The sequence below is a fragment of the Leptonychotes weddellii genome, chromosome X, assembly GCF_054177405.1.
Source record: "Leptonychotes weddellii isolate Sample4059 chromosome X, ASM5417740v2, whole genome shotgun sequence".
NCBI lineage: Eukaryota > Metazoa > Chordata > Mammalia > Carnivora > Phocidae > Leptonychotes > Leptonychotes weddellii.
The window spans coordinates 3,209,406-3,223,100 of record NC_138385.1 but is presented as its reverse complement, the minus strand read 5'-3'; positions in this window follow the sequence as shown (position 1 = coordinate 3,223,100).

The following is a 13,695-nucleotide window of genomic DNA, read 5'->3' as shown; positions in this document are numbered from 1 at the left end:
CAGGTCACTGGGGTCTCTGAATGCCCTGCCCCTCTCCCCAGCTGGGCTGACTTTCTATAGGAACCTGGGGAGGCTGTACTTCTAGAGCTGAAAGTAAGAGGGAGAATGCAAGGTGGGGCAGGGAGCAAGGATGGGGAGGTGTGGTAGGGGCAAAGTGGGAGGTGGCAAAGGTGTCAGGATCATCCTGCTGTGCTGCTGCTTTTTCAGAAAGCATGTCACCTTTCTTTTTTTTTTTTAAAGATTTTATTTATTTATTTGACAGAGAGAAACACAGCGAGAGAGGGAACACAAGCAGGGGGAGCAGGAGAGGGAGAAGCAGGCTCCCTGCTGAGCAGAGAGCCCGATGTGGGGCTCGATCCCAGGACCCTGGGATCATGACCTGAGCCGAAGGCAGACGCCCGACGACTGAGCCACCCAGGCGCCCTGCATGTCACCTTTCCAAAGCCTTTCTCACCTACTCCCAGCACTGAGCCAGCCTCTGAGTACTTGCCTGTCTGTGGTTGGGACCCCTGGAGCCTGGCCCCTTCCTCCAGCTCCCTCCCTGCAGATATCCCAGGGGAGTCCTGCTGGGATAAGCAGGCTCTGGCCATTTCTTCTGCAGGGCCGTTCCCTTTGCCCTCCCCTCCCTCTTCTTCCTCCCCCTCCCTCCCCTCCTCCTCTTGTGTTCTCCTCCCCCTCCTTCCTCTAGTTCCCTTTCCTTTTCTCCCTGCCCCCTATTTCTCTCCATCCACATGCACTCTCCCTTGAGACTTCAGCCTTTCTTGCTCCTTCCATTCTTTGCTGCCAGCCCAGGGAACATGCCACCTCCCTCCATTGCCAGGTGGAGGAGGAGGCTGGGCCTGAGTCTCCCTGCCTTGCTTAGGGGGAGGAAGGACAGAGAATGGTGAGGAGGTAGAGGCAGGGAGGAGCACCTGTCCAGGCCTCAAGAAGCCTGGTGGCAGCTGTGGGGTGGGAGAGGTGAAGCGGGGATGGAACTTCCCAGTGGGATCCTGTCTACACCTCCTTGTCCACCACCCCCATGATCCCCTCCTACACACATCTGGTGGTCCCAGTACTGCTCCAGAGTGCTCAGGAAAGGAACGGATGGTGGCAGGGCTGCTGTGTCCTGTGGATGTTTTCTAGGTACTTCTTGGCTTCTTTCTGCTGGACCACCCATGATGATGGTGGTGCTAGTGGGAAATGCTACATGGTGGCTGCCAGGAGTCCCCTTGGCCATTTGCAAGCAAGTCCCCACACTGAGGAGGGGCACATGTATGTCTTAAGACAGTCCTTATGGTGTGCGTGTGTGTGTGTGTGTGAACAAATGAAGAGCACTGAGCAGGCAGTTGGGACTTGGCTACCAGTGTGACTGTGGTCAAGTCACTGACCCCTTTGGGTGTCATTTGTTTCCACTGTGAAATCTTTTGGCCTGGGTGGCCTCTGGGGTTCCTTTGAGCACTGGCACTCAGCCAATTATAAGCTGCTGTCCCACCCTCTCCAGACTTCCTATTGCTGGTTGGCTAAGTGCAAGGTGGTGTGGCCTCTGAAACCACATGCTGGCCTTCCCTGTAGAGTGGCTTTCCAAGGGTGGTCCCTGGGCCATCAGTGGCACCTGGGAGCTCATCAGAAATACAAATCCTGGGGGCACCTGGGTGGCTCAGCAGGGAGCAGGCTCAGCAGGGAGCCTGCTTCTCCCTCTCCTGCTCCCCCTGCTTGTGTTCCCTCTCTCGCTGTGTCTCTCTCTGTCAAATAAATAAAAAATATCTTTAAAAAAAAAAAAGAAAGAAATACAAATCCTGGAGCACCTGGGTGGCTCAGTCAGTGAATCGTCTGTCTTCGGCTCAAGTCATGATCTCCAGGTCCTGGGATCGAGCTCTGTGTTCCCTGCTCAGCGGGTAGTCCTCTTCCCCCCTCCTCCTGCTCATGCTGTGCTCTCTGTCAAATAAATAAAATCTTAAAAAAATTTTTTTAAAAATAAAAGAAATACAAATCCTTGGGCCCCACTCCAGACTCACTAACTTAGAAACTCTGGGGGGTGGGGAACAAAGAATCTGGGTTTTAACAAGCCCTCTGGGTGATTCTAGTACACCCTGAAGTCTGAGAACCACTGTGCCAGACCATTTGTATCAGTGGAGGAAGCAGGGGAACAGTTCATCCCAAATGGTGGGCAGTGCACTATCCCTGGGGGTTGATATTCAGTCAGAGATGCATGCTCACGTGTGGCCCATGTTGCACACATATATGCATGTGCGTGTGCACACACACATAGACACACACACACAGGCACTTACTCTGTTTGCACAACAGTCCCTGATCAGTCCGCCCCTCTGTTGGCAGCCTTGTTTTAGGTAGATTTGATTACAGCAAGATTAAGAATTTCTTTCCATGAAGGACACCACAGATAGTTAACAGACAGACAACAGATGGGGAGAAGATATTTGCTGTTTAAAGCCAACAAGGGATTAATGGATAAAATATACAAGAAAATTCTGCAAATCAACAAGAAAAAGACCCAACAGGAAAATGAGCAAAGCATATGAATAGGCAATTCCCAGAAGGAGAAACCCAAAAGGCTAGCAAGTAAGTATGCGAAGAAATGCTCAGATTCATTAGTAATCAGAGAAATGCAAATTACAACAATGAGATAGGATACACACATGTCAGATTGGCAAAAAGCAGCTATATGATGCCAAGTGTTGGCTAGGATAAAGAGAAAGGGGAACCATTGTGTGCTACTGGTGGGAGTCCAGCTAGATTGATGCAGCTGCTTGGCAAAGCCACCTGGCAGCATGTAGCCAGATCAAGTGTACACGTTCACACCGACCCAGCAATCCCTCTTCTAGGTACACCCCCAGTGGATTCTCGGGCGGGCCCACAAAGGGACTATTAGTTTCCCGTGGCTGCTCTAACAAAGCGTCATAAGCTGAGCGGCTTCAAGCAGCAGAAATTGGTTCTCTCACAGTTCTGGAGGCCAGAAGTCCAAGATCAGTGTCACTGGGCTGAAATCAAGCTGTCAGCAGGGCCCACTCCCTCCAAGGCCTCTAAAAGAAGATCCTTCTTGGACTCTTCCAGCTCCTGAGGGCTCCAGGTGTCCACTGCTACCTTCAAAGCCAGCATCTTCACATCTCATTCCATTGTGCCTTCACCCTGCCCTCTCTGTGTGTGACATCTCCCTTGCCTCCCTTTTATAAGAATACATGTGTACTGGTTGAATACTGTCTCCCCAAAATTCATATCCCCCCCAGAACCTCATAAAGTGACCTTATTAGGAAATAGGGTCTTTGCAGATGGAATTAGTTAAGGTGAGGAGGAGAGACCTTTCATCCAATGGCTGATGTCCTTATAAAAAGAGGAAAAGATACAGGGAAGCTCAAGGAAGGCCACGTGAGGACACAGAGACTGGACTCGTATGGACACAAGCCAAGGAAGCCTGGAGCCACCAGAAGCTGGAAGAGGAAAGGAAGGATTCTCTCCAAGAGCCTTTGGAGGCAGCGTGCCCTGCCGACAGCTTGATTTCGGACCTCTGGCCTCCAGAATCATGAAAAAGTAAATTTGCGTTGTTTGAAGCCACCCAGTTTGTGGTACTTTGTTATGGCAGCCCCAGGAAACTCCTGACATGTGATGACACTTCAGGCCCACCCAGATAACGTAGGATAATCTCTTCATCTCAAGATCCTTAACTTCATCACATCTGCAAAGGCCCATTTTCCATGTTAGGTAACATGCACAGATTCCAGGGAATAGGACCTGGTGTCATCAGGGGCCATTATTCAGCCTGCTACAAGGACCCGCCCAAGGAGTTCATCGTGCAGTGCTCGCGCTACCAAAGCATTGGAGGCAAGCAGGTACCCACCACCAGGGGAAAGGAGAAGCAACCTTGTGCTTGCAAGCAACCAACTCAGGAACGCACAGCAGCACGCAGAGGTCACATACATAAGGCTTAGTGGGAAAGCACCCGGGAAGAAACTGAGCAAGTTCTCCAGGACAATACCACTGGTATTTATTGACACACACGCACGCACACACGCACACACGCACACACACTACCCCTACACATTTGCCAGAGTACACACTCTGAGGGGAGGGGAACTGGAGTGGAAAATGGGCATTACGAGGAGTGGATGGATGGTTGGATTGACCCAGCCAGAGAGGAACCTCACACAACAATGATGGTGATGCCATGAGTTGAGGAATGTCATTACCTGGCGGCCAAAAGAAACAAAGGAGAAGAAAAAGCCCCAGCCCCAGATGGGTGGTTTCCAGAGAAGGCTGCCCCACTCAGGAAGTGCCTCAGCACTCTACAGTGGTAGCGGGGGGCGGCCAGTGAGCTTCATCCTTCCCTTCCTTTTGGGAAGGGAGGAACCATGTGGCTTCCAGAGTGGAGGGAGGACACCGTCCTTAGCAATACCAAGGAACAAAGAAAGCCACACGAATGCCATTTGCTGTTGACTGACAGTTGTTTTCCATCTGTGCTGAGTGCTCCCTCCCAGCAGCCTTGAGTGGGCAGCTGCCATTGTTGGCTCACCCATTGGTCTTGGTTCAGACCGCTCATGGTTTTGTTCATTCTTGGAACATGCCCTGCCTCCCTTTTCCCAGATACAATACTTCTAATGCCACTTGATCAAGTAGCAGGAGTGCAAAATAGAACGAGACCAGTGGCCCTGGAAACAGTCATATAAATCATCATGAATTCTGAATCAGTTTGGAAAATAGTCAGCCATTTTGACTCCCGGGGAAGCGGGTTAGATCTCGTTTGCCTCTTTCCCTTTGGGTTTCTTTTAGTTCCCTGTAAAGTTCCCCTTGAAAATGCCATCCTTCTTGGCTGTGCTTGGGAGGAAAGAGAACCTGAATTTTAATGTTTTGTCTATTAGTACCAAGGCCAGAGGGAAAAGGGGAGTAATATTTTATTGTAACCTTTCCTTTATCCCCCACAAAGGCCTTTTAGCAGAACTGACCTTCAACATTTGTGAATCCAACAACAACAGGAAAACTCTGACTGTGGCACTCAGCTGTGTTCTTGTCTAGGCTCTCGTGATCCACTTAAGGATTTATATTTTCAGGTACACAAACAGCTGCTTGATTTTGCTACTCATTCCTGTCCACCTCCTCACCCCTATTGTTACAGGCATACCGGAGAGATGAAGTTTCCAAACACAAGTAAAGAATCAAGCAGGGGTATTTCATCTCTGAAGATGCTTTAACAGCCTGCTCAAGGTCTGCGCTTTTCAGGAACAAATATTTCATCAGAGCCTTGCCATACTTGACACGGTTGGCACTCCTTGTTCAAAACTGAAACTGCTGCTAAAAACAAAACTCATCTAGAGACCCCAACGTATTCTTAGTCATTTGCTTGGGAGACAGGGATTTACTCCAACCAGGAAAGAGAAGATGAGAGAGCAGGCAGAGGTGCCCTGCTTTCTTTCCTCCTTACAAATATTCCTTGCCTCCCACCAAAAGAGGCCTTCAGCCAACCACTCAGGCCCCCAGAGCCTCAACCTACCCATCTGTACAATGAGGTGGTTGGCACTAGATGTGGGTTTTCATACTCTGTTGGCGGAAGGTTCTAGGAGGTGCTTCGGAAGCCACCATGGAGATAGGAGGAGACTTAGCAGGTGGGGATCCTGCCCCCTCTTGTTCAACCATTGCCCCTCTACTTTCATCTGTTCTCTTGATAGGCCATGGCATATGATTTCATTTGAAAAGTCATTGATTTTGCTGCTGAAAATGTGTGGAAGCCATTGGACTAGATGAACTCTAAGGGCCCCATATGGGTTTCCTGTGACTACCATAACAAATGACCATCAACTGGGTGGCTCGAAACAACAACAATTTATTCTGTTCTGGCTCTAAGGGCCAGGAGTCCAAAATCCGTATCCCTGGCCTGAAATCAAGGTGCTCTAAGGGAGAATTCCTTCCTTGTCTCTTCCAGCCTCTGGTGGCTGCTGACATTCCTTGGCTTGTGGCTGAACCCTGCCATCTTTAAAACCTGCATCTTTAAATCTCTCTGCTCTGTCTTCACATTGCCTTCTTTTCTGTGTGTCTACCCTTCCTCTGCCTCTCTCTTATAAGGATACATGTGGCTGCATTAGGGTCTATCCAGATAATCTGGGATAATCTCCCCATCTGGATGTTCTAAAACTTTATCTCATCTGTATCAACATAGACTTTTTTTTTTTTTTTTTGTATAAGTTAACATCCAGAGGTTCTGATGATTAGGATGTGGGTAGCTATTGGGGAATCATTCTGCAGCCTACCATGGGCCTTTTGAACAGTAAGATTCTAGATCATCCCCACCCAGTTCCCACCTTAGTAGCTTTCTCTATATTCCCACGTCTTAAAGAACCCAAAAGTACAGCAATATTTTTTCATTCGACTCAGGAATAGGGAACCAAACTTCATTCTTTCATCCTGAAAGAGTGTAGATTTGAGAGCCCTGCCCGACTTCTGATGCTTGTACTTCTATAAAAGTCTAATGGGAATTATGAGGTGGTTTGGCTTTGGGGAGCCTTGCTGCCAGAAGCAGTGTGCCATGCATAGCTGCTGGACGATCTAAAGAGCCGGGCACAAGTTGGGACCACAGTCTTGGAAACTGTCTCCCTGCTTAGGCTCTTCCCTTTGCCCTGTGACCGGGCAGCCTGTGTCGACCCTCTGATGACACAGAGAACACCTGCAAAGCCTCACAGTAGTCTCCTCCAGGATCTTTCTGAAAACTATTTTGTTGCAAAGATAGTCCCCGCCACCAACTTATATTCTCTTTTTTCTGATCATAAAAGTAATTTCTGATCAGTGTCAAAAAGTATAAAGCAACAGAATTAAAGATCACCCATAATTCCATCTTTCCAGGACAATCAAATTTGTGGAATGCTTTCTATGTGCCTGGATCCAGGCTAGGTGTGCTTCATACCTTATACCCTGCAATCCTCACAACTATCCTGTGAGGTGGGTATTATCAGACCCATTTTACCAATGGGGAAACTAAGGCATGGAGAGGTTCAGCAGTCAGCCCAAGGGCACTCAGCTAGGAAGGGACAGAGTTGAGACTTGAACCCAAGTACTCTTGACTCCAAAGCCCATGCTCTTGACCTCTGCACCCACCACACCCCCTTCAGTACAATTTTGTATTGAAGGCTGTCAAAAGAATATGACAATAAGATTGGATGTTCACCAGAACATAACCCTGCTAGGACTTATCCCAACCAGGATGCATTCTTGCAAGAATGAATCCTTGCCAGGATTGACTTACATTCTGTCCTGCTCAAAGTCTCATTCCGTGAGGCTGCTGTACAATTCAGAATTTCTGGAGGGGAAGTTCAGTTGGTGGGGTGCTCATCTTGGATTGGGGAAAGCAAGATTTCATCAGTCGGGCCCGAGGAGTCTCTCTCCCCATCCCCAACCCTTTGGAGGGGGCACAGTGTGGTATATTCCAAGAGTCAATTCACTCACCCAGGACAAAAGGAATGGTGGCTTTGCAGGAGCAAGGGATAGGTCACGTGCACTTCTGTTAGCCATCTACATCCATTTCCTTGTCCAGAGAATTATGTGCCTCCTGTTCATTTGGTGCAGTAAAAACATGACCCACTTCCATTTCCAAAGCAATGGAAGCTTCCAGTCCCCACTTTGGTGGGAGAGGCAGGCAGTGTAGTGCAGTGGGCAGAGCTCAGGGCAGTTCCAGGCCCAGGTCTGCCATTAACACCCATGTGACCTTGAGCCAGTTCCTGGCCCTCTCTGGAACTACTTAGCTCCCCATCTAGAAAAGGCAAAATTCACATGAGATGCTAATGGCCCTTTCACCTGTAAAGTTCTATGATTTATAGAGTGTCAACACTAGCATTCTAAGAGGTGATTTGAAAATTCATCATAAATATTTAAATTAGCTAGCAACATATGCTGAGCTCATCACATAATCACGAGCCAGATCGGGGACCAAGATCTAGGAGAGAGAGGGTGACGCATAATTTGACACTCAGTTCTCTCTAGATCCCCCAGTCAAGGGTCACAGAAGCTGGTTTTCTGTGTGATCCCTGGCTTATCATCATCATTATCACCACCCAGCTCTTAGATGAAAGGCAGCAGCAGCGGCTTATTACCAAACAGTGCTGGTCCTCATCTCTCAACACCCACAAGCCACTTCAATTCCATTCAAATTTGACTCCCAGATCTGAGTTGGGACCAAATGCTTTGCAGGGCAGCGGCCCTCTAGACAGCTATGGGAGGCGGTTCTGACCCTGCCAGCCCTCCAGGCCTGGTGGAAGAGCCAGGCAGGTACAGAACCAACGGGAACACTCAGGGCATTCTGACTCTTAGGAAAAGTGTGACCATGCTGAGGTGGGTCACAGGATCCCCGTGTGTGAGACTGGGGCTGGGGGTTGGGGGTGGGGGTTGCTGGTGGCAGGAACCTGGCTGGAACTGGATCTTGAAGGGCCTTTCTGTGGTTTGATCAGAAGGTTATAGAGTCATGAAAGGATTTTAAATGGAGCAGTGACAAGATGGAAATGTACATTCATAAAGGATTCCTTGGTTTGCTGGCCTGACGAGCAGATGATATGAGAGGGTCATCCAGGCGAGACAGGATCATAGCTCAGTAGTGGTAGGTGGGCAGAAGCATCCAAATTTGGAAGATATTTAGGAGATCTAATTGATGGGATCTGAGGACAGCAGGGATGTGGAAGATGAGGGAGAGAGGGGAGCCAGGCAGGATACTGGGGGGATGGTGGTGCCACTCTCTGGGGATGCATATGAGGGCGGGGCCAAGGTTGGGGAGCATGGTTTGGGACACAATGGGGCAAGGTCCTGGAGGGTCACTCATCTGATGACTTCAGCAATTGCCCACAGGCCCTTTGACCCTCGCTGCCCTTCTCTGTGTGGCTGTAGGCAGGCAGAAGAATCCTGGATGGTCATTGACAGAGGAAATGCCCTCTGTGGATCCACCCTCTCTTTGTTTGTTTGCCCAGTGATAACAACAAGGCAGTGAAGCCTCTGACAGACACTGGGAGGTAGGAGATGTTGATTCTAGTCCCAATTTTACCTCTGATGGCTTGGTGCCCTCCAGCCAAACATTTGCTTTTCCTGGGCTTCAAGTTTTCCAAAATATGCCCAAATATCTCACAGGAGCTTTGTGGGGCACAGGTTAGATGGTAGATATGCAAGCACCATGTAAACTATTAAGGAACAAAACGCAAAGTAGCATTATTATTATCATCATGTTCTCTGATCTGACTTGGGCTGTTTGTAGTTTATGTTTACAGCCCCTTATCCTTATCATTGTATCTGATTGTCCTTTTCTCTGACAACCAGTGAGTCGTGCAGGCCAGGTACAAATACATCCCAAAGTAAGAGGAAAACTGAGATGATAATCTAGATAAATCATGTAGGGGGGAAAAAAGGCTTTTACTTAAAATACCTCAAACAGACTGATCTGAGAGTCACATCATATTTAAAAAGCTCTCCAGAGAAATCTGAAAAGATTGCCAAACAAAGGAGAATGTTTACAAAGACAAGCATACCTTTTCCACTTCACTGCAAGATTGTAGAATCAAAACACCTTCATCCACTCTTTCAGCCAATGTTCACTGGGGAACAGGGAAAGGGGGACCACCGCCCTGAGGAGCTTATGCTCCAGCGGCCTAGGTGGGATTACATACTAGTGCAACTCCCTGACTGTACAGAGGGGAAACTGAGGACCAGTGAGGCTCCGGGATTTGTCCAGGGGTTTTCCAAGGTCCCCTGAAGTTGTGAAAGCAGAGAGCACAGCCCCCACCTGCACTCTTAGGATGCTAGTCCTCTTTTGGTGCATCTGTTGGTTTGGACTTGGAAAGGCAAAGCTATTTGCCCAATACTTCATGAAGCCATATCACACGTTAGTTCTACCGTGGGCAAAACCCTCACAGCAAACACTGCGTCAGGCCTTAGGCTGGGCACCATGGACGTGGAGCCATCTCAAGATGAATGGGGCTCAGTCCTTGCTCCAGAGGAACCACCCAGTCGATCATGACAATTTCAGTTCCAGGGCCTAAGTGCCCCCTCCGTGCTCCCCATCCAGGACCAGGTACCCAAGACCAGGACCCCACCAGGTGCTTCTGTGATGTAGGTTTATTGAGGTAGGGCTAGCGGGGGTATGGGTGCATGCATTCAGATGCATGGGTCCAACTGGCCTTGATCCCACAGCTCAGGTCACAGACGGCCCAGAGAGAGCTGGTTTTCTGGGGAAGATGTTTCAATTGTTCTCCAACTGCAGTTCTTCTGCACTGTCTCAAGAACTAGGAGTGAAATCTAAGGTAACTATTAGAACAGTGAACCCTTCTCAAGCACTCATTTTTGGGTCAGGCATTACTCTAAGTGCTTCACATGATCCCCGCAGCAACTTGTGATGTGGGTACTATTACTAGTCTCATCTTGTGAATGGAAAAACCAACGTACAGAGAGCCGAGGTTGTTTGCCCAAGTCACACAGGAGCAAGTCGGGCGCAGATTCCAGCCCCAGCGGAAGAGCTCAGGCTCCTCCCAGACATGCCCCACCGAAACGCTACGTGGCGCTATTGGGACTATGGGGCTCCCTTTGCAAGCCAAAGTCCCAGTTCACCCTGAAAATCAACCCACCCTACCGCCAGTTCCCCAGTGCTGCCCCGTGGCACCAGGCACCCAAAGGGGAGTGCCCTTGGCCTTCTCTAGAAGTGATGTAGATACAGAGGGACTCACCTGCTTGGCTGAATTAAGTCCTCTGTGCAGTTGGCATTTGTCCTCGAGTTTTCTCATCGTTCCCCTGCAACCAGAGAGAAGGTGTGCCCCCTGCACCAGGCATCCGAAAACACAGGCAGGCCTTCACTTTCTCAGGAATTCATTCCTCCATCTAGCATTTCGGGGTGTTTCCTGGGCCCCAGGCCCTGCGCTAGCTGGGCAGAAACCCAGGTGAGACCGACATTTAACAAGCAATCACCCAAACAGTGGCCAAGTGATGGCTGGGAGAAGTGCCACAAAGGAGATCAGAGGGAGAAAGGAAAGTGTGGCTGGGGGACCTCAGGAGCCTCCGGGGTGGGGGGGGAGGGTAACTGGGCTGAGGTCTCCAGGGCGGTTAGGACTCACCTGGGCCCCAGAAGGGGGACGGGGTCCAGGCGGCAGAAGAGCAGGCTTACATACATGCGCACTCCTGGTGGTTGGGGTGGGGGGTGGCCCAGGGAGGAAACTGGCTTTCAGGGTGAAGGGGAGGCAAGGGAGAAGAGGCTGCAGAAGTGTGTGTGTGTGTGTGTGTGTATGTGTGTGTGCAGGGGCGGGTGGGAGAGAGTTCTGTCCTCACTGCAGTGGGAGGAGAAGCTGCGGGTGCGCTGACAAGAAGGTCAGATTTACGGTTTGAAAAAAGATCATGCTTGCTATTGGCTGGACGTGGGATGGGAGGTGGGTGGGGCACAAATCCAGCTACTTTTCCCCACCCTCACTGCCAAGATCCCAAATCCAGGCTCACACCAGCTCTCTGCCTCTGGCCCCCTCGGGCCCATCCTCCTCAGCGACAGGGGCTGCTTTCTCAGATACAGCTTTGATTGGGTCACTGCGTGCTCAAAATCCTGCAGTGGCTTCCATTGCCTAGGGCCTGTGAGAACCTACAGATGACAACGCCTGCCAGGACAACCTCTTACTGCGGCCCTCCCTGACCACTCTAGACTTCGGGTTCTCCCACCAGTTCACCACACACTTCCACATCTTTGTTCACGGGTTCTGCTTTCCCCACAGCCTGGGGTAATTTGCTCCTTCTCTGCCCACGGAAACCTCACTAACCCTCGGTGCCCAGCTCAAAGTGACCTCCTTACTCAGAAAGCCTTGCCAGGGGCGCCTGGGGGGGTCAGTCAGTTGGGCGACCAACTCTTGATTTTGGCTCAGGTCATGATCTCAGGGTTGTGGGAATCCGTGCTCAGCAGGGAGTCTGCTTGAGGAATCTCTCTCCCACTCCCTTTGCCCCTCCCCCACTAGCTCGCTCTCTCAGATCAATCAATCAATCAATCAATCAATCAATCTTAAAGGGCTGGGGGGGAAGCATTGCCAGACTCGGCTCCACCCGCCATCAGAATAAAGCCATCCTCTTGGCCTTTGCTTGCCCCTCTGTCTGGCATTTATTTCATCCTAGACTCCATTTAGCGCTGTTGGTGTGTCTTCTCTCCAGATTGCAAGTTGCTTGAGGACAAGGACTTTGCCTTAAGAATGTAAGGAGGTCCTTTTGCCCTGGGGCTTACCTAGAGCATCAAGGTCAATTGAAAAATGCATTCGACGGTTAACAAATTTAAATGGCGCGGCTGTTCTGTGACCCATAGTGGGGAAGTAGCACAGACTAGAACATGGGTCCCTGCCCTCAGGTGGCCACTGTCTGGTGGGGAGCCCATCAATTAGCGAGATAAATGTTGTAAACGTATAGTGTTCCTTAGCTCCTGTAGCAAGATAAAGGAGGGGAGGAAGGGGGGAGGCAATGCTGGGTTGTGGGTTTCAATTTTCAATTAGGCAGTCAGGGAAGGTGGCATTAGAGCAAAGACATAAGGTGAGGGTGAGAGCTTTGCAGGTTTATGGGAGAAGAGCGTCCCAGGCAGAGGAAAGAGCTAGTGGTAAGGCCTTGGGGTGGCTATTCCTGAGTGAAGTGGGGGCAGGGTGAGGAGAGAATTGAGAGAAGGAATCAGAGGTGGGTGTGGTGGGCTTGTGTAAGCCCCTGAGGGACACTGGGAAGAGTGAGGAGACAAAGTAAAGTTGCGAGGGTCCTGAGCAGAGGAGGGGCAGGGTCTGATGTAGCCGGACCCCTCCAGCTGCTATAGTGAGAACAGACTGAAGTTGAGAGGGTGGGGATGAGTGCGGTCAGTCAGTACAAGTCCCATCCTCGCCAGAGTCATGTTCTTTCATCACCCGGTGGGTCTGTTTCAATCCTCTTACTATGGTACTGGTGCACGCAGAGGACCACCTTTCAGGTTGGTTTGGTTTTGTGTTGCTTTGTTTTGTTTTGTTTTGCCAGGGAGTAGGTAGTGAGCGAAGATAGGAAAATCATTCCCTTTGTGAAGCCTCACCGGCAATCCTAAGAACGTTGATGCCCTAAGGGACCCCAGGGACCAGCTCCTGTTCCGCGTTCTCATGATGGGAAACTGAGGCCCAGAAAGAGGGAGCCCGGGAGCCTTTAAAAAATGGCAACTGCGGTTCCCCCTCTCCCCACCGCAGGAATCCCTTCAGATCAGGTGGAGAGAAACAGCTCGTACCTTTCCCCCAAGACGGGGTGCTGGCCCATTAGCTGCTCAGTGAGTCACAGCCGGCCCGTGCACCACTCGGGGCAGGCACCGAAGGGCGAAGGGCCGTTCCAGACGCGGCGCGCCGTCGGCGGGGGCGGGGAGGCGGGAGCCGCCGCGGGCGCCCAGCCGACAGCTACCCCGCGGCGCGGCCCCCTCGGCGGCCGCCACCCCAGCGCCGCGGCCCTCGCCCGCGCCCCCCCCCCCGCCCCGGGCCCCGAGCGCGCTGGCGGGCAGGGGCCCTTCGTGGCACGTCCGTCTTCCCCGCAGGCCCGGCCCGCTCGGCTGGTGGTGGCGAGGGCTGCGTCCCCACGAGGCGGCGGGCGGGCAGGGAGCTGTCGGCCGCCCTGCGGTTGCTGCCCCACTTCCCGCCTCCAGGGTCGTGGTCCACGCGCTCGCTGCCGCCGCCGGCCCCAGAGCGGCCCGGGCCCCGCGCTCTGCGGGGAACGCCGGCCGGAGACGCGCACACGGCC